Raw genomic sequence first — 21,028 nt, 5'->3', positions numbered from 1 at the left:
AACTCCTTTTTGCCAGGTAACATAATATATTCACAGGCTCCAGGATTAGGGCATGGACAGCTTTGGAAAGCCATGATAAGGGAGGAATTCATTCATTCATACCTTCAGCTACAGCATTAACTGTGTCAGGCTCTGGAGTGTAAAAAAAAATAATTCCATAGTTACCTATTTCAAGGATGTTACCATCTACACTATGTAGAAGTAGATGAAGGAATCAGAGACAGTCACTCTATCCTACTGATGAGAAAATATTAATAGTGATATTAAATGATAACAGGAATCTCAAGCAGCAAAATAGTAGGTATTTTCCATTCAGGTAGGAAAGCTAGTAGCAGCTAAGTCTCCAGACCTGATGAGGAACAGGTGACAATGACTCCCAATCATTATATCAGAAGAGAGTTCTAGTCCTTCAAAGGGGACTGAGGGATCGTGAGTGAAACTTCTGAGAACCTGGAAATAAATCATTTTAAATGTTCATTTATTTTTCAGAGAGACAGAGAGAGACAGAGAGAGAGACAGAGAGCAAGCTGTGGGGGTGGAGGAGCAGAGAGGGAGATACAGAATCTGAAACAGGCTCCAGGCTCTAAGCTGTCAGCACAGAGCCTGATGCAGGGCTTGAGCCCATGAACCATGAGATCATGACCTGAGCTGAAGTCAGTCGCCTAACTGCCTGAACCACCCAGGCACCCCATGAGAACCTAGAAATTGAGATCAAGGTAGAAACAGGGACAGAACTCAAACCTATGGTAGAAAAAAGGATTACTGGGATTTAGGGGAACCATGCACATACACAGGGTGGTTCTGGGTATTTTTTCTCACTGGGACCAAGGAGAGGTGGGGAAACACCTGAGAAGAACAGTGGATCATCAATGGGCCACTAGAAACCCAGTGTTTAGAAGAAAGATAAGCTTATATCCAAACACCTGCCACAAGGTTCTAGAGCAAGAAAGGGCTGGAAACTATATCAAGAGGCCATGAACTCACAGAATATGGCAGTCCTTAATTACATTCTATCCAGATTTGGTGATTCTCTGTCAAACTGGAAGTTTTTCTCCATATTTTAGATAAAAGGTATAAAGGTCAGTAAAATGGTATGTCCAGTAATAATGAAAACTAAGAATTTAAGATTTGGAAGCAGATTCATATCATATGGGCCAATAACAATTTGTTGAATTCAGCAGTCTTTAAGATACTATGGGCTTGAATACATTATTTTATTTTCCTTCGTTCTTTTTTTTTTCATTTTAACATAGATTGTATTAATGTTTTTTACAATAATGCATTAAGAGAAAATTATTAGGAGAGGTGGGATCTTTAAATGCTTTTAATCGTTACTGAATTGAACAGAGTGATATGAGATGTGTCAAGCCCACATAACTTATTTTTTGTCCTGCTCAGCACATTTTGCTTCCTAAATACAGTGCATATATTTCTCCCGCCCAAGAAATAGGACATTTTGCATGAAAACAAAGAGAAACTAAGTGATTTTCAAAAGATTATTTTTTCAGTGAGGAAATAACAGCTAGAATGCCACTGTACAATTCTTTATCTCCCAATGTTCCTCTCTCATTAAAGTAAAAACACAGAGGAAAGAGATAAAAGATTTATCATATTTATATAGGCAAATTTTTACTACCAGTATAAAGTTGAGAAAAAAGAGACAGCCAAAGCAGGCCTTTTGGGAGAGCCTCTGATTCAGGAAGCATTGAGCATTCTGTCTACTTCTGAGAACTAAAAATAAAAGAGATGAGTTGATAGGGGAGATCAAAACATTCTGCATGTGGGAATGACTTGCCTTCAAGATTTTTAAAAGTCACGTTTATCAGAGCTTTGAGACTTTTTTCCCTAATGAATAAAATTGGCTTTTAAAGAGCCATTGTCTGGGGCGCCTGGGTGGCGCAGTCGGTTAAGCGTCCGACTTCAGCCAGGTCACGATCTCGCGGTCCTCAGTTCGAGCCCCGCGTCGGGCTCTGGGCTGATGGCTCAGAGCCTGGAGCCTGTTTCCGATTCTGTGTCTCCCTCTCTCTCTGCCCCTCCCCCGTTCATGCTCTGTCTCTCTCTGTCCCAAAAATAAATAAACGTTGAAGAAAAAAAAATAAAGAGCCATTGTCATGTATATATGTTGATTATTGCTTCTATTTTACTTTTATATTAAGAATACCACTAGAGGACCGGGTGGGGAGCTTGTAACCATCTAACCTGATTCAGGTAACTGAAAAGTCAATCCTCAGCAGGGCATTATCCAACCCTGAAGCTGAGGCTCAGCTTTCCATGTCTTTGGGGATCGGATCTCACTTCCAGTTGTGTTCATGGTCTCCATGCGTTGTGCAAAGCTAGTGGTATCAGGCTGTTCCGATGCTATGTTTAATTGTATATGTTCACATTATGGTTTTATTGCCAATTAGCTTCTGAAGCATTATGATATTATTGGGCAGCACAAGACCATGGATAATTGGGACAGAGGTTTATGCCTGGATCTTGGGCTCATGCCAGATGTAACTTTACATAAATTACTTTTCCTTTGATTCGGCAAGTACTGCAATATGTGTTGGCTTGTGGCAAAGCTAACTGCAGGTGGCTTCAACATGCGATGTAGGATCCATAGAATTTGTTGTATTTTTCTGTAAATCTTAAGTAGCTTAACTTTTACGTCATAAAACCAAAGAGAAGAGAAACTTCTAAAAATTGTTACAAAGCACTTGTGCTAAACAGTGTATATTGCTATGGAAATCGTAGCTAATGATCACTATTGGGATTGAGCTTAATAGAGGGATTAAAAAAACCTCACTCCAGGCAAAATTCACTGTGTTCTTTTAATTGTGCTAATATTATACAGAGGAAGTAAGCACAGATTTAAAGATGGAATGTTTTATTCAACAGCTTCACTAACATGATTCTCTTGGGTCTTCTCACTTGAGATTGCCTCTGCTAATTGCTTTAACATTTTCCAACAAGTATATTACTGAGACAAGAATGCCCAGTGTCCAACCCATGGATGTTTTGGGGCAGGTGAGCCACAGCTGCATGCGACATAAAATCACAGCTGGAATACACTGATCTTTTTTGTCTAATTCTAAATATTTTAAATGCTCAAACAAGAAAATAAGTCCATTCTAGTTCTCTAGAAAAACTGTCTAACATTTCCTACTTTCCTACACTTTTAGATGAAAACCTGAGAAGTTACATTATAGTTTTGCTATTATTAATGATTATTATTACTTCTGCAACATGTAAATTATGGGAAGTCTACCTTTCATTTAAATGTTGATTTAGGGGCACCTGAGTGGCTCAGTCGGTTAAGCATCCACCTCAGCTCAGCTCATGATCTCACGGTTTGTGAGTTTGAGCCCCGTGACTGGCTCTGTACTGACAGCTCAGAGCCTGGAGCCTGCTTTGGATTCTGTGTCTCCCTCTGTCTGCCCTCCCCTGCTTGCACTCTGTCTCCCACTCTATCTCAAAAATAAATAAACATTAAAAAATTTTTTTAAATAAATGTAGATTTAATCCATTTAGTTGATCTACAGTCATATATGTCCACTATGTTATAAACCAGAATACAATAATTTTGGCAAAATTAAGGTATAGGTTACACATGTTGTCTCCAATATAGTAAAGCCATGTCTGAATAGAATTTATTCTGAATCTAAAAAAACGAAAGGTAGGTGGAAATTATAAGACATGCACATTTAATGAGACAATATAAAGCTTTGCTACTTTTTGATTTATAGAAAAATTACAGGGAGAAACACTAAATGAATTAAGCCATTTCATTAAATAATAAACTGATTTATAATAATTTTTGTCAAATACACTTGATCAGAGACCTGTCCACAATTCTTTTCTCTGAGGAATTATAACAAAGAATCCAGACAGAAAAGTTGATTTTATTTACCTTCAGAAAAAGAAAAGTATTTAATCCATGGAAAAGTTATTTCCCTTGATATTTGTCTGTTTCCATTTTTATTCCCACTTGATCTCTTTACTTCTATGAGCTATTCTTTCACTGTCCTATTTTTCTATTTCTTAACAGGAAAAGGCTCCTGGAAATAACAAGTAACATTTTCAAGTGGATATAAAAGTCTTAGCTTCCTATTAGATAATAAAGGCATTCTTGTTTCAAAATTCTATAAATAAATGATATTATGTTAATTTTCACTCAGTATGAAGGCTGGAATAAAAAGGCGAGATCTTGTTAAAGATTGTGCCACCACTAATGCACGGAGTAGATAATCCACTGAGTAATATTGTTTAAAAAAATTAAAAAGCAAGTTTCTATATTTCAAAATATTAATGAGTGCCCTTTACACAGTGCAGCTGACATAAATTTGTGAATTTCCTATTACCAAATCATCTCACTACCTTTTCTGCCAAATATAACGCACATATATTTCTAGCATCAACCTGCCATTGCATTGGTACTGATAAGTATCAGTTGTTTGCAAATAGAATCATTTTCCATTATAAAAGGCAAAGATCCACCTCTCAATCTCTCTCTCTTTTTCTTTCTCTTAAATGACAAGTGTCTTTTACTCAATCAATTTCCTTGGAATATATCACTGTTACAGGCTGAAATTTATATATTGAAGTCCTAACCCCCTAAGTGATGGTATTTGGAAATGGGGCCTTGGGGAGGTAATTAGAGTTAGATTGAGGTCATGAGGTTAGGGCCCTCATAATGGAATTAGTGCTTTTATGAGAAAAGACACAAGAGAGCTGTGTTTCTTCCCTGGAGCTCCCCTCCCCCCATGCCCACCCTGCCTGCCTTGTGGTGGGACAGAAAGAAAACAGCAGTCTGCAAGCCAGAGAGAGTTCTACCAGAAGCTGACCATGTTGGAGCACCCTGATCTTGGACTTCCAGACTCTAGAAATGTGAAAAATAAATGTTTTTTGTTCATAAGCCACACAGTCTATGGTATTTTCTTATAGCAGTCCAGAAGGACTGAGATACAGCCTAAACTTACACAATGATAGTGTTCATTTTTATTGAAAATAGATGTGATAACCACATATTTAATACAAGCAGCTTTCTTGACTATGCTTTGCCTGCAAAGGGCATATTTACAACCATAATTCAATGACTCAGTGCTTTCATTCTTCTGTGTATTTACTCAGCATTAATGTTTTACCATGAGACAATGCGCTTTGCAAGTATTGCAGTTTTAATACTATAATACTCAAGAAGACACAGACTCCTGCATAGCTATTTTGAAAGGTGGCAAAGGGCAAAATTTCTAAGGAGGCTGGCTGTAAGAAATACTCGACCTCAGGGCACCTGCGTGGTTCAGTCTGTTAAGCTTCAGTCTTCAGCTCAGGTCATGATCTCAAGGTTCGTGAGTTTGAGTCCCACATCCGGCTCTGTCCTGACAGCTCAGAGCCTGGAGCCTGCTTCAGATTCTGTGTCTCCCTCTCTTCTGCCCCTCTCCAACTTGCACTCTCTCTCTCTCTCAAAAATAAATAAACATTAAAAAAATTAAAAGAAAAAAAAGAAATACTGGGCCTGGAAATTTGCTTATTTCTAGATGGCAGAAGATACCATGCAAAACAATATTTTTAATAAATTGTAGCCCATTCTTTTCATTAATATTATAAATTGTTTATTACCTTCCAAACTGGCTATAATATTCATTACTAAGTGGTATAATAAATAGAAACAATGAAACACACAAGTTGCCTAATAAAGATAATTATTTGCATCTAGAGAATTTACTATACTTCTATGCATTGCCATTCTTGAGTTGAGCAACATTTACCTCCTCATAGCTGAAACAAGCTAGCAATTTTTTAATCAGAGGAAACTAGCGATTTTACTATTTCAATTAGATTTTAATATATAGTCTTTTGTTGTCGTTGTTGTTTTCGGTTTTTTTGGCCACAAAGCCCGGGGTCCTAAGCTGTGTTGTCATGGGCATGATCATGGAGTGGGGCAAAAATAACAATGCTCTCATATATATGCAACTCTTTCTGCATTTTTTTTAGAATATTGCAATGAACTTCATGTTATTATCCTTGAGAAATGTAACTAGGCTAATTGACTACACAGAACAAATTAGTGTGAACCTCATTTATTTTATACAGTCATGAAAAATTGAAAATGTCTCTTTTAATTATCTGACACAGAAAGGACTAAAAGTATTACTAGGGAATTTTTAATGTGACATATAACCCACTGCTATTTACAAAAAAAGTTAATGTTTATTTATTTTTGAGAGAGAGAGCTGGGCAGGGGCAGAAAGAGAGGGAGACACAGAATCCAAAGCAGGCTCCAGGCTCAGAGCTATCAGCACAGAGCCCGATGCAGGGCTTGAACCCACAAACCATGAGATAATGACCTGAGCCAAAATCGGACACTCAACAGACTCAGCCACCCAGGAGCCCCTACCCACTGATATTTTAATTAATATTAAATTTGTATATCATATATATACATATTATATATACATGTATGTCAAATAGAATGTTGGCTAATAATAAATGCTATAAAAATATCAGTTTATTCATTATAATTTGATATAATTTAATTCTAAAAGCTAAATATGTCTGGTTTATTGAATTTTATGTTTCAAAAAAGTGTTTTCGTAGAAAACCCTTTATCAAGACTATGTTGAAATTCAACAATTTCTGGATAATCTAATCATAAAAAATAATTTTCCTTTTTTAGATATTATTATCTCTAATAATGACATAATCTAATAAATACAGAAATCAAATAATCATTATTGTTTTGTCCTTAATTAACAGTAAAATTACAGTGAAAGAGGAAAAACAGTAAATTCATGGAATTCTGAATCACGGACATATTTTAAGAATTATGGTTTTATTATGTTCACATGGATTTCAAAGATAGAGGGGGTATAGCTCAGGGGCAGAGCATTTGACTGTAAAGATAGGTTAAGAAAGTGATACCAAATAAATGTCCTGAGAAAAACTCACTTAATACATAAGAGAGAGTGATTTATATAATATCCCATTTATCATTTCTTAGTTATTGTTAATACTATCTAAATTTTTTTCTCTTAAACAGGAGAGATGTGCTTCTTGCTAACAATATTACTGAGGCTTATTTTTTTTAAAGCTAGCTGTATTGCCAGAGGTTAGAAATAAGCTCTAAGGGAAGAAAAATAGACCCTTGAAATTCCACTCTCAAAACCAGCTCCTTGTGACAGCATAAATGAGAACATATTATTCTTGCTTCCCTAAGAATAAAAGAAATTTTCTGGCAACTTAAGTCAAGAGCTAAAAGGTATATACTCGATACACGTAAAAGCTATAATTTAGGTAATATGTACAATTTCTAGTCAAATCCTAGGAAAGTTACTGTGATTAATTTAAATATTGCCTAGAATATATAAATGACATCTACGTTAACAGTTATGAGAGCCACCATTTTATTTATCTTTCCTGAGAATTTTGAGATTGACACAAGGAGCCTATATAAGGCTTGACACTGCCTACCGCATATTTTCTCCCTAAGACTTAGGTGAGAGATGCATTCATTCATTCAAAGATTTAATGAAAGCTTGCTTTATGCCAGTTATGAAGCTAGGTGCTGAGCATACGATTAAACACAGATACGGTCCTAATCCTCAAGACACCTAGAATTAAATGGAAGAGTTGGATACCAAACAATTTCTAATACAAATAAATAACTAGAGTTGTTATAATGCTATGGAGCCAACAAAAAAATGAAGCACGAATGGCAGTAAGGTGATTGCTTGGATGGGTTGTCAGGAATGGACGGGGTTGGATGGGTTTCAGGAATACTTTGTAATGATCTCGTCCTTTCACTTAAACCTTTGGTCATATTTCATACCACCATTAACTGCCACCTCTTTTCTCTCTGTCCACATTTGTCTATCATTCCCAAACTTTACCCTAATTTTAGTTCTAATTTTAACCCTAAATCTGTTTTACCTGGACTACCGCCATGGCCATCTAATGTTCTTCAGTTTCCACTTCTTATCCTTCTATCATCTTCTCTTCACAAAATAGTCAGGTCAACCCCATTGACTGAAGTCCTCAGGGGCTTTTGGTTAAATTTGGTTAAATTTAGAATTAATACATTTAGAATAAATTAATAAATTTAGAATAAAATTCAAATCCTGGCGATATGACTGCTTTTGATGCACTTTCAGTATTTTGTTTCGTTTTGTTTTGTTTCATTTTGTTTACCTGAAGATGGGCTTATCCACCATAAAATAAAAGCAGCTCACATGTGGTTAAGAGATACATGCCCTCATCTGAAAGCCATGGTCCTAGATGAAGTTTCACACCTTGCTCTTTCTCCCTTCAGTTTACCAGTCATCTTGGCAGACTTTTAGCCAAAGATGAAAGAAAATCTGTAGGTCACTGACAGGCTTTATTTGGTTTTCCAAATTGCCACTATTTTCTGATTTTCTGTTTTTCAAATTAATTTTAACTCATGAACACCTAGGCAAATATTATTGTCATGGTGGCATATATTTGTTTGATACGAATTTCTATTTGTTCATCTATCTACATATCTATCTCTCATTCTGGCATCTCTCCAGTTAATATATCTAGATACAAAACAATATCTATCCATATGGATATCTATAATTAAAGGAACAACGTGGTGCTTAATTTGGACATTCTAGTATTTCTATTAAAATATATTTTCAAAACTACAGGGAGGGTGCCTGGGTGGCTCAGTTGGTTAAGCACCCAACTCTTGATTTTGACCCAGGTCATGATCTCATAGTCCATGAGATCAAGCCCAGCATCAGGCTCTGTGCTGACAGCATGGAGCCTGCTTGGGATTCTCCCTCTCTCCCTCTTTCTCTGCCCCATACCCACACTCACATACACTCTCTCTCAAAATAAGTAAATAAACTTAAAACAAAAAAAAGGTACGCATGGAAGAATCAAAAATTAGAGGGGCACCTGGGTGGCTTAGTCAGTTGAGCATCCTGCTTAAGCGCAGGTCATGATCTTGTGGTTCAGGAGTTTAAGCCCTGCCTTGGGCTCACTGCTGTCAGGTTGGAGCCCTTTTTGGATCCTGTCCCCACTCTCTGCCCCTCCCCCTCTCATGCTCTGTCTCAAAAAAAAAAATGAGTTTAGTACCATACCTGCCAACAAATTTCTATATGCCTTCAGCCAATTCTTATAATTTCTCTATATCCTCAATTTGCTCTTTTATAAAGGAAAGGCATCAAAAGTCCCCTTCCATTTCTAAATTCCTTTGACTCCAGCAAGTAGTTTTCAAATTTATGAAATGTAATTCCTTTAAGAGGAAGAGTATTTTCATGAATGCTGATAGTATATTTAAATTATTTTATTTTAATGTTAACTAGATGTGTGTAAATAAAAATATGGATTAAAACTCCTTTTTCATGTAGCTCTTACACATTTTAAAAGTGAAAATAATTAACAAATTGAACATAAATTAAGCTATAACTTTTATAAAAATGGATACAAGAACATAAATTTAATAGGCTAGGTAGCATTATTTTATTTATACTGTTGGATTTAATCATTGGAAGACATATTTGCTGATTTTATGCCTCATTTTTTATTTTTATTTTTATGATTTTGATCATGTGCACTGTGATATGTGAACTTAGTTTTTATTCTTTTTTTTAAATTGAAACTATATAACCATATATAGGAAAAATGACCAAGTCAAACATAATTAAGATCAATTGTATTACATTTTTTCTGAAAGAATGAGTTAGAATTGGAATGGTTCACCTGGACCCCAGAACAAAGAATCTGCCAGGGTTTGGTCATGTTTTTCCATTTAGCAATATTCAGAAGAAAGAAATCTTAAATCAAAAGGACATCATGAAGCCAGCCACTAGAGAGTATACTTGTTCTGGAGCACAAATAATTTCCTAAGCTTTACCTGTGACTTAAATGAAATGGACCCTAATACCATCCATCTCTCTTTTTTTCTGATCATATTCACAAAACAATATTTTAATTACTAACTTAGAATTCCTGGTACCTTTACACTGAGGAGGAAATTCTCTGAACAACACACACAGATATTTTAATGATTGGAAAAATATATTCCCCAATAAAATGTAATCTGTGAGGGCATAAAATTGTTTTTCTTCTTTTGACTTTATTGAGACGTAATTGACACATAACATATAGGTATATAATATAATGATTTGATACATATACATACTGCAGAATGATTATTCCCATAAGGCTAACCAACACTTTAATTACCTCACACAATTACCTTGTGTGTGTGTGTGTGTGTGTGTGTGTGTGGTAACAACACTTAAGATTTATTCTCTCAGCAACTTTTAAATATATAATACGGTGGTATTAACCATAATCACTATACTGTACATTAGAACCTCAGAATTTATTCATCTTATAACTGGCAGTTTGTGCCCTTGACCAACATATCCCCAGTCCCTGGCAACTACCATTCTACTCTCTATTTCTGTGAGTTTGGATTTTTAGATTACATATAAAAGTGAGATCATACAGTATTTGTTTTGTCTGGCTTATTTCACTTGGTATAATGCCCTCAGAGTCCATCCATATTGTCATAAAAGACAGGATTTCCTTCCCCTTTGTGGCTGAACAGTATATATGCATACACACCATATCTTCTTTACCCATTCATCCACTGATAGATATTTAGGTTGTTTCCATACCCTGACTACTGTGAATAATGCTGCAATGAACATGGGGGATGCATATATTTCTTTAAGATAGTGATTTAACTTCCTCCCAATATATGCCCAGAAGTGGATTGCTAGATATCATAGTTCTATTTTTAATTTTTTTCAGGAAACTTTATACTGTTTTCCACAGAAGTCAACTTGGTGGAGGAGTGGGCCAGCACTGGGGTCTGTGGTGAAGTTGAGTGCCCATTTCACTCTCCTCCCACCAGAAGAGGAGGTCTGCCAGGGCTTGAAAGAGTGGTGATGGGGGTAATGTGAAGCAATTTCCTACCCTCATCATCAGTGAGCCTCTTCACACCTCCGTGCTTCATCCAGGTGCTATAATCCTGCACCTGGGATCTTAGCTCTTATGAAGGTATTTTCACATGGTATGGAAAGTTACTCAAATTGATGCTTGTTTGTTTGTTCTTCACACTAAAGCTGGGTGTGGTGGTGGTTAATGTCTTTTCCCGGTATTTATTCTTTTTCTTTTCTTCTTTTTTTTCTTTCATAAGGAGGGAACTACCCTGAGTAACTCTGCTAGCCTTTCTCTACCCTCACATTAACTCTGCCTGGGGAAGCAGTGATTTATTTTAATTAGGAGTTTGAAATGAGAAACTAGGCATGCTGTTCACCTACTTCCACCACTCTTTCTTTCCCAAGGAAGCATCCATTGACTTTACCTCGGCCTTACCTTTTACGTGGTACCTTCACCACGTCCCAAATCCATGGAGCAGGGCTACACTTATCCTGCTAAATGATGATGGGAATTAAGTACCTCTATTCCAACTTTATGTTTCATGAAAGAGGCCAAACTGTTTTTCTGTGACCTGAACTGTGAAACGGAGGCTCACTTGCTTAAAAATTTCTCTTTTAGGAGTAGCAAATGAAATTCCAAGGTGCTGAAAAGTAGAAATAGAGAGTAAGGATTCATTAATGGATTTCTGACGATTTTGTTGTTGTTGCCTTTTAAGAACCATTTGTTAAAACAGAGACGGCTTTTGGGAAATAAAGTGTCTTAATCTTCTCTAATCCTGTATGTGTGTATGTGCATTATTACAATGCCAAATTCTATTAAAAATATTTAAATTTGTTAAAAAATGATATACAGTTTAAATCGCTGAAGGGTAGAGTACCCAGAAGAAGGAGGTGGGATTAGGTTCTGCAAATTGGGGATCTAAGATCTTCATTAGAGGTAAATATTTCCTGCTCTCCACCATCTAGGCTCCTTACAAGATAGCATTTCCTGTGGCCCTAATAGTTTAGTGAACTATGTGCCTGAATGGAAATAATGTGTGCCACTTTTATGTCACAGCATAAAAGGCCCTCTGTTGTCCACTTTCCTTTTGACATGGTAATACAATGTTTCAGAAGGTGGCTTCTCTGCTCTGGATCTCCCAGACAATCTCAAAGGACATGTACTTTGAAAGACAAATAAGCCTTTGTTTTCAGCCACTGTGATTTTGAGTTTATTATGCAGCATAACATAGTCTAACCTGTATTAATATATCTAATTTCATAATTTTAAGACCTAACTTTTCTATAAGATATGAATGTTTAGTCTAACTATATGTACTACATTTCTTACAGAAATACAGAATGATGAACCTACTTTATATGTCTTTTAACAATTAAAAAATATTTTTGGAGCACCTGGGTGGCTCAGTCGGTTGAGCATCCAACTTCAGCTCAGGTCATGATCTCATATTTCATGGGTTTGAGCCCCATGTCGGGTTCTGTGCTGACAGCTCAGATCCTGGAGCCTGCTTAGGATTCTGAGTCCCCCTCTCTCTGCCCCTCCCCTGCTCGCGCTCTGTCTCTCTCTCAAAAATAAATAAACAATAAAAAACTAATAATATTTTTATATATACATCTTACTTATTTTATAAAATAGTCCTCTTAAAAATATGACAAAGTGTTGCTATTGCTATTATTTATGAATTAAATCATTGAAGTTAAGAATGGTTATAATAGTTTACTATTTAATGGTAGAACCAAGACTTAGATACTTGGATATAGTATAATTTGTTCTATCTTTCTGTCCACCACTCTCCTTCTACAAAATCATCATAAACATTATGAAGGCCAAAAGACCTAAGTCGTGTGCAATCACCAGTCAATGGACCAGATCCTATAATAGGAAGTGATATTAACTAAAAGAGAAACAACTTTCATTAGGATGAAATCCACGACCACTGAGGACCTTAATTAGAGAGTCAAGATCCCTACATGTAGTAAAGTATGTAGTCACTTATTTTGTGCAGGAGGGAAGTAGTAGCAAATAATGCATATTTTGAATAACTTATTTATTAACCAATTATGGAAAAAACATTAAAAATGTTAGTTAAATAAGTCCCTCAAAATGGAATGATGTATTCTCTTGAAGTTAGAAGTATGGAAATCAGTCTACTGCAGTAAAATTAAGGAAGCTAGATTTTTAATTTTTATTGAAACAACTACTATTTACAGAAACTCTTTGCATTTCTGTGAATTCTGAGAGAATTCTTAAAAACTAATAAATAATTACTGATTAGAAAGGGCAGTTAAGAGGAATAAGAAAAGCATAATGTATTTATTATCAAAAGGTAGGAGGAGGGAGAAAAAACCACAAATATAATGACTCCTGGGCATTAACATTTATCATGCTCTCAATATCATATAAATTTTGCCTAAATGGATGCTTAAGACTTGGTATTCATAGGAAATGCTTCCAGAATTTGGAGAAAAATCTTCTACCTTCGTCTTCAGAAGGAACCTTTCAAATGTTTGTAGAAATACAGTGATACTTCTGTAGGTAAATCTCTCACTGTCTTTACATCTAGCCAGGTGTGAATCACAAAACCTGCATGTGTGACTTCCATACACTGGAAATGAGAAATAATTGAGGTTATTAAATGTAAACTCTCTTTAGAAAACCACTTTAACATTCTTCCCTTCAAAGACAATCTTAGTTTTTTGTTATTGGCCAACCTTATTTTTTTAATAAAATATTCTACTTCTATAGAATATCTCAATTTTAATATAAGTTTAAGACTCAAGGTAAAATGGTTTCTCATTCACCAGATTTTTGTAGTAAATATGAATTATGCACATGGACCATTTAAATATTTACGTTTCCTCATAGAACTTAGAGTATAGCCTTGCACCAAAAAAAGCTATTCAAAAATTTTCAATTTAATTTTTCTATGCCTTCAATGACCTATGTATATACATATACAGAGTAGGAAGCTTTTCTATCTGAAGGGACCAAGAAAGGATTTTTTCATGCCAGAAATGTGTACCGTAGGAACCAAGGGAAAGCCCTGTCCCTACATCTGTTCCTTAGGAATAAAAAATGGAATAGCTGATACTTTCAGGGTTTAGGGGGTAAAGAATAGGATTTTTCCAACATCAGCAAGAGCAAGCTGTAATAATATATAACTCTGATGTTAGCCAGATGTCCCATTTCCCAGCTATTAAGGTCTCCTTCAGTACAGCTGATTAATTAGATTTTTTTTTTAAAGTTAGGTATTGAACAACTGTGATATCCTACATCCTTTGAGGCTGATGGGACTGAAATCCTCCAGATGTTAGAGATCTTCTCAGGGATGGTCAGGAGTGAGAAGGAACAACTCCATAATCTGGTGCAATTGCACTTTTTGATAATGTTTATGGTTTATGTAAATTTTCCATTAAGGGCCAGAGGCTTATAGATATAATTAAAAAAGACAACATTATTGGGGCGCCTGCATGGCTCAGTTGGTTGAACAACTGACTCTTGATTTCGGCTTAGCTCATGATCATGGGTTTGTGGGATCGGGTCCCATATTGGGCTCTGCCCTGAATGTGGAGCTTGTTTGTGATTCTCTTTCTCTCTCTCTCTCTCTCTCTCTCTCTCTCTCTCTCTCTCCTTCCCTCCACCCCTCTCACCCAGTTGTGCACTTGTACTCTCTCTCTAAAATTAAAAAAAAATTATTAAGACAAGATCTGAAAGCTTTCCTCTGGTGGGAGAAAGCTTTAGCCAGCCTACATAGAATTTTTATTCTACCGTGCAAAAACAATTAGTATATGCTGGAGTGTGCCCGTATATTAGACTGTAGGCCACACAGATATGTTTAAAGAATTGAGCTTACGTACATCAACGTGCCAATAGGAATTCTAGCCTACCTCACACAGTATCAATCACTACGAGGAGACCCAGGAGGAGGCTGTAGCCCAGGAACAAAAGGGAGTAAGAACATTGAGTAAAAAGAAAGAGTATTTACAAGTTAACAAAAGATCTGCTTGATTCAAATATTGCAAATACCATTATTCATTTTATTGTAATAGCTCTAATACATTTATTTTCATTATTTACCAATGGGTCAAGGAAATGTTGAAGATAATTTAAAAACTCTGAACAAGTATTTCAGAAGTTGTTAGGTTTTGCAGATACTCTGAGACTGAATTCGAAATGGTAACCAGCTTCTCAAACTTCTAATTCATCTTTCTTTCCAGGAGGCAATAACACTTTTAGTAATGAAATACATGAATTCTTAGTTTTTCTTCTTCTCACAATAGATGTGGGTTTTGTCTTCCTTTGTTGCCAGTTATTAGAAGCAATAAAATATCATCAGCATCCCAAAGTTCACCATAGTCATCAATGGCAAAGCTACCATAAACTTCTCTTAATAAAAATCAATTGTTCAATTTTCCATATCAGTGAACAAGGACACTCACCCAGAAAATGAAATTTATGTATAATCTATCCACCTAGATGAAATGGCATCACAGTCATAATGAAAGCAAAGAACTCTGGACAAGGAATATGAAGATCTGGGTTTCACTCTTCTCTGTCATTTACACTATATGTGGGACCATAAGGAAATGTAGAATCAAGTCTCCTTGTCCACAGTGTTAGAACTAAGGTCTTTTCTGGTCCTATGAACTATAAAATTCTGTGAACTATGAGTGCTATGGGGCTACCTAATGTAATCTTAGTCAGCAGAGGTTAAAGTCATTAAGGGTCTAAAGCCTTTTATTTAATTCATTTGGCAGAATACAACTTAGACAGAGGGGGCAATAACTGTATCACTTGGAAATTTCCAGATATGAGCTCAGAAGCCTCATTGCCTAAGAAGGAAATACTACACAAAGTGTCAGGAGTAAAATTGATAATGTGCAACTTCTCTGCTATCTTCCCCTTGCAATAATCCTAAGTAGTTCAGGTAGTCAAGGAAATAAAGCTATAATTTGGATCTAAAAGGTTGGAGAATACCACACAATTGTCATCTTCTAGAATACATGTTATTTCCAATAAAACCCTTTTTCTTAGGAGAAAGGAATGAAATCATTTGGGATGCTAGCCTTTTTGTTATATTACCACACCTTTGAAAAGCATCTCAAGGTCACGAAAATGTCAAGAAGGAGGAATGGAAATAAGATACCAGAATTGATGGCTAGACCAACAAAACACATTTTCTTTTTGAAAAAGCAAACTTTTGGGGGATGTTTAAAGAGATATTGATCAATTTACATTATAACCAGCTTATTTATGACTGGTAAGAACTACCATCTACCAATGACTTTGTCAGGAAGCATTAGCTGCATTTAATCCTAATAATTTTATGTGGTAACTATCATTACCACTACCCCCAATTTTGGAAATGAAGAAGTGGAGAGAATTTAAATAGCCTGCCAAAGGCCACAGAGTTAATAAGTGCTGGAGGGGGAGTAAAATTTTCTATCAGATGCCAAAGTTCATGCTATCATAGTACCAACCTACTTTCTTGGAGGTGAGTATAATTTTTGATACCATAATACATATTTATTTATTCCCATAGTTATGTTGACATTTTAAAATTAAAATAAATAACTTTTTGCCAATTCATATTGCTGTTAGGATATTACAGGTTATGGTGAGACACTCCCCAACAGATTCTGCACTGACAGCTTGGAGTCTGCTCGGGATTCTCTCTCTCCTTCTCTCTCTGCCCCTCCCCCACTCACTCTCTCTCAGAATAATTTAAAAAAATGTTTAAATAGTTTAAAGACTTCTATAATTTTTACATGTGATTTAACTATCCTATGGGTATAAAAACTATTTAGTAGAATGGTATGTTACCTGCTAACATATTCTGGGCACTTCATTGTAGCCTAAGTCATCTATTCACTTGTTCTAAGGGATTTTCTCTGTCCTCTAATCTGACCCACCTAAAGTATGTGTCAACCAGGGATTTAATTGAATTTGTAATTTTCAAACTTATTTCAAAATTCTGTCAGTATTAGGGGCGCCTGGGTGGCTCAGTTAGTTGAGCACCCAACTCTTGATTTTGGCTCAGGTCATGATCCTGGGGTCGTAAGATCAAGCCCCATGTTGGGCTCCATGCTGAGTATGGAGCCTGCTTGGGATTCTCTCTCTCTCTCTCTCTCTCTCACTCTCACTCTTCCCCCCTTGGCCCCTCCCCCACTCATACTCACTCTCTATCTCTAAAATAAAATAAAATATTTTTTTCAACGTTTATTTATTTTTGGGACAGAGAGAGACAGAGCATGAACGGGGGAGGGGCAGAGAGAGAGGGAGACACAGAATCGGAAACAGGCTCCAGGCTCTGAGCCATCAGCCCAGAGCCCGAGGCGGGGCTCGAACTCACGGACCGCGAGATGGTGACCTGGCTGAAGTCGGACGCTTAACGACTGCGCCACCCAGGCGCCCCTAAAATAAAATATTTTTAAACATTCCGTTGCGGGGTGCTTGGGTGGCTCAGTCAATTAAGCATCCAACTTCTGTTTAGGTCATGATGTTGCGGTTTGTGGGTTTGCGCCCAGCATCGGGCTTTGTGTTGTCAGTGCAGAGCCCACTTCAGATCTTCTGTCTCCCTCCCTTTCTGCCCTTATCCCACTCTCATGAGAATACTCTCTCAAAAATAAGTAAACATTAAAAAAAACCTGTTAATATTAGTGATTATACCCCTTTAATATGGTATGGTTAAGAAGGTAAGTTCAGTAGTCAGTTTTGAGTGATATTAAAAACTCCAGGTTTGGGGGAGAAGAAGGACTCTGCCTAGACTGCTTGTGCTTCTCTGCACAGGCATTTACTCTTCTTTCCTACCAGCCATCTCTGGAGAGAAAGCCAATCAAAGCTCTGCACGCTGAAACCTGAGGGACTCAGACCAACAGCAGAGGCCTCCTTTGAGGGCTGCCTAATTCGTTGTGTCTTTATTCTTTTGTCCTCCTGCAAGCTCCACCCTTCCCTTTCTCCATCACTCCTCTCACTTACAGGAACCACAGATGGAAAAGGCATGACTCGTGATGCTCTGCAGCTATCAGCTCATGTATGCCACATTCAAAGGGACCCTTCATTCTACCCTGCTAACACTGTGCTTCATTCATACACTGCAATGACTGGAGGGAGCCTACTGCTTCCTCACCCACTCCCCACAACCTTATTCTCTATTTGTTGCTCACTGTTCAGTCAGGCAATTCCACATAAATGTCAGTGTGTTCTTACAGGTGCAGAATATGTTATGCTATTCCATAGTAAATTAGCCCTGCTAGCCACTGGTAGCTATTTACTTTTACTGAAGAGAAAAATGATAGAGACACATATACACAGGCAAATATGCACCCTGGTGGAAGCTCTGAGGGAAATAAAACAAAAAGAGGAAGAAAAATGAGAGCAGTTCTAGAAGTGGCACTTGATACAGAAAGCGAAGTATCAGCTTCACATGCTCATAAAGGGAGGAAGATGGCTTATTTCAGAATTCTAAAAGCCAGGGAATCTTCACTTATCTTGCTGGTTTGCTGATCAGTGAAGAATATGACTAGAAATGCACTTGAGTTTGACTGAAACTCATTTCCTGAGAGGATCTGGAAGGCAAGACATTTCCTGCTGGGTAACACATCATGATGTTCCCTATACTTTCTTTGCCTGCTTTGAATCGATTGCAACCAGTAATTTTATATTGAAAACAAATGCCATTTGGTGACTTACAGGTATTATTCAAACCAAAAGCATATCCAAATTTTTTTTTTAATTTTTGGGCGTCCCTGGGTGGCTCAGTGGGTTAAGCATCCGAGTTCGGCTCAGGTCATGATCTTGTTGTTTGTGAGTTCGAGCCCCACGTCAGGCTCTGTGCTGACAGCGCAGAGCCTGGAGCCTGCCCCAGATCCTGTGTCTCCCTCTCTCTCTGCCCCTCCACACTCATGCTCTCTCTCTCTCTCTCTCTCTGTCTCTCAAAAATAAATAAACATTAAAGAACTATATTGTTTGCGTTTTCCAATTTGGCATTGACAACACACAATCAATAGAACATATTAAAGAACATACACCTTGGGGCGCCTGGGTGGCTCATTCCCTTAAGCATCTGACTCTTCATTTGGCTCAGGTCATGATCTCATGGTTCATGAGTTGGAGCCCCCATCAGGCTCCGCACTAACAGAGTGGAGGCTGCTTGGGATTCTGTCTCTCTCTCCCTCCCCCACTTGCTTCTATCTCTCTCTCTCAAAGAGAAGTAAGTAAGTAAATAAATAAATAAATAAACTTTAAAGAACATCTCTAAACATCTAAAAACATCTCTACCTTTTTATAAAATTTAGAAATGTTATCTGATTTTTATTACTTTGAAATGTTTTTCACATTTATGTCACAGTGTCTGACATCTTTTACATGTCCTCTCTTCCAAAAAGTCAAGAAACAAATGAAGAATAAAAAGTGAGGGATTGTATCTATAATCTAGACATATTTTGACTCTCAGGTGGCTCTGTATCAGCAAAAACAAACAAACAAAACTCACCCAGGGTTGTAACATAGTTTGAAAATATTTAGAATTATTATTTCATTGTAATCTCATGTAAGTGCAAACTTTTATTACTTCATCGTGCAGAATTTCACTGTGAAAAAACTATGCAGGAACTGAGTTGGCCATTGCCATGGGGCTACTCAGTGGGTGAATGGACACAGAACCATAGAAAAAGCAAATTCCTTGGAATATATTAGATCCTTTTTGTCTCCCCTTCTCTTCCCTGGAGGTAGAAAACCTGTAATTCTGGTGGCTGATCATAAAAGAGAAGGAGATAAGTTAATACAAGATGTTTTCTCAGTAAATAGAACTGTGTGCTCACATCACTAACGATGAAGCTTTTCATAAAGAATGAAAGGTCTAAGACTCTTAATTCCATCCGGAGGTTCAGATTAATTACCCTTTCAGTCAAGGTCACTGACAGTGTAAAGAATTTCCAGGCCCCCTAGAGCCAAGTGTTATCTTTCTCATACAGCAACCATGGATGCTTAAGTAAATCAATACATGGCAATTAGCAGGTAATAGGCATGATTTTTAAGTAGAAATAAGATATGATGATCTGGCTGTAGTACACATCTGGCTAGCCATAAGTGAACAGCTGCTGCTATCTTGTTTTTTGTAATAAAAGACCTCTTTCAGTATAAAGAGAAGGGCGAGTATCAAAAAATGGAAAAAAACCAGGATAAGAAATTTTCAAATCATGCTGCTTTAAAAAAATTGGTGGGATTTTATATATTCTTGGGATGACATACTTCTATAAAAGAGTGATTCCGTTTATCATATTTTTTTTTAATTTTCTAGTAGAGACTTTACCTTTTAAAGCATTTTTAAGCTTACAGAAAAACTGAGCAAAAAGTATAGAGTTCTCATATACTTTACCCCTACACACTTATGTACACACACACCCACACACACACAGTCTCACCATTATTAACATTCCCCATTAGTGTGGCACCTTTGTTACAATTCATGAATCAATATTGATACAATTATTAACTAAGGTTAATACCTTACATTAATATTTACTCTGTGTTGTACAGCTCTATAGGTTTTCACAAATGCATATTGTCATGTGTCTGCCATTATAGTTTCATACAGAATACTTTCACTACATTAAAAATTCCCAGTACTCCACCCTGTGTCTCTAGATAAGGTTCTGTAATATTGTATTTCTATGTATGAAACCCTAATGTGATTGTATTTACACCATAAAATTCTGTTTTATAGGTATTTCAAGATTGATTTAGTAGCTAGAATAGTGTGATTTTTCTTCCTAGGATTTCTCTGACATTTTTTCATTATGTATTATTTCTATAAATTTTTCTTGGGTACTACTATAAGAAAGTAAGAATGTAATACTTTGTCCTTAACTCAAAGAATTTGTAATTTAATTCAAATTAATAAATGAACAAATGAAAAGTTAAATAATACAAGGCAAAGGATGGCAGGCTAGAAAGCAGTAGGATAAAGTGCTGGATGAATGATGTGGATAGAATTGGGGAGTGTTCAATAGAGCAATCAGAGACAAGGGCATGAGGTTAAGAGAAAGGCTTAGTGGGTTCTCAGGATCTGGAAGAGGAGTAGGATATAGACAGTCAAATAGAGTGAAGGGCAGTCAAGGCAGGT

Source organism: Prionailurus bengalensis, chromosome B1 (assembly GCF_016509475.1).
Source record: "Prionailurus bengalensis isolate Pbe53 chromosome B1, Fcat_Pben_1.1_paternal_pri, whole genome shotgun sequence".
Taxonomy (NCBI): Eukaryota; Metazoa; Chordata; class Mammalia; order Carnivora; family Felidae; genus Prionailurus; species Prionailurus bengalensis.
The sequence above is the reverse complement of the archived record's forward strand: the minus strand, read 5'-3'. Positions refer to the sequence as shown.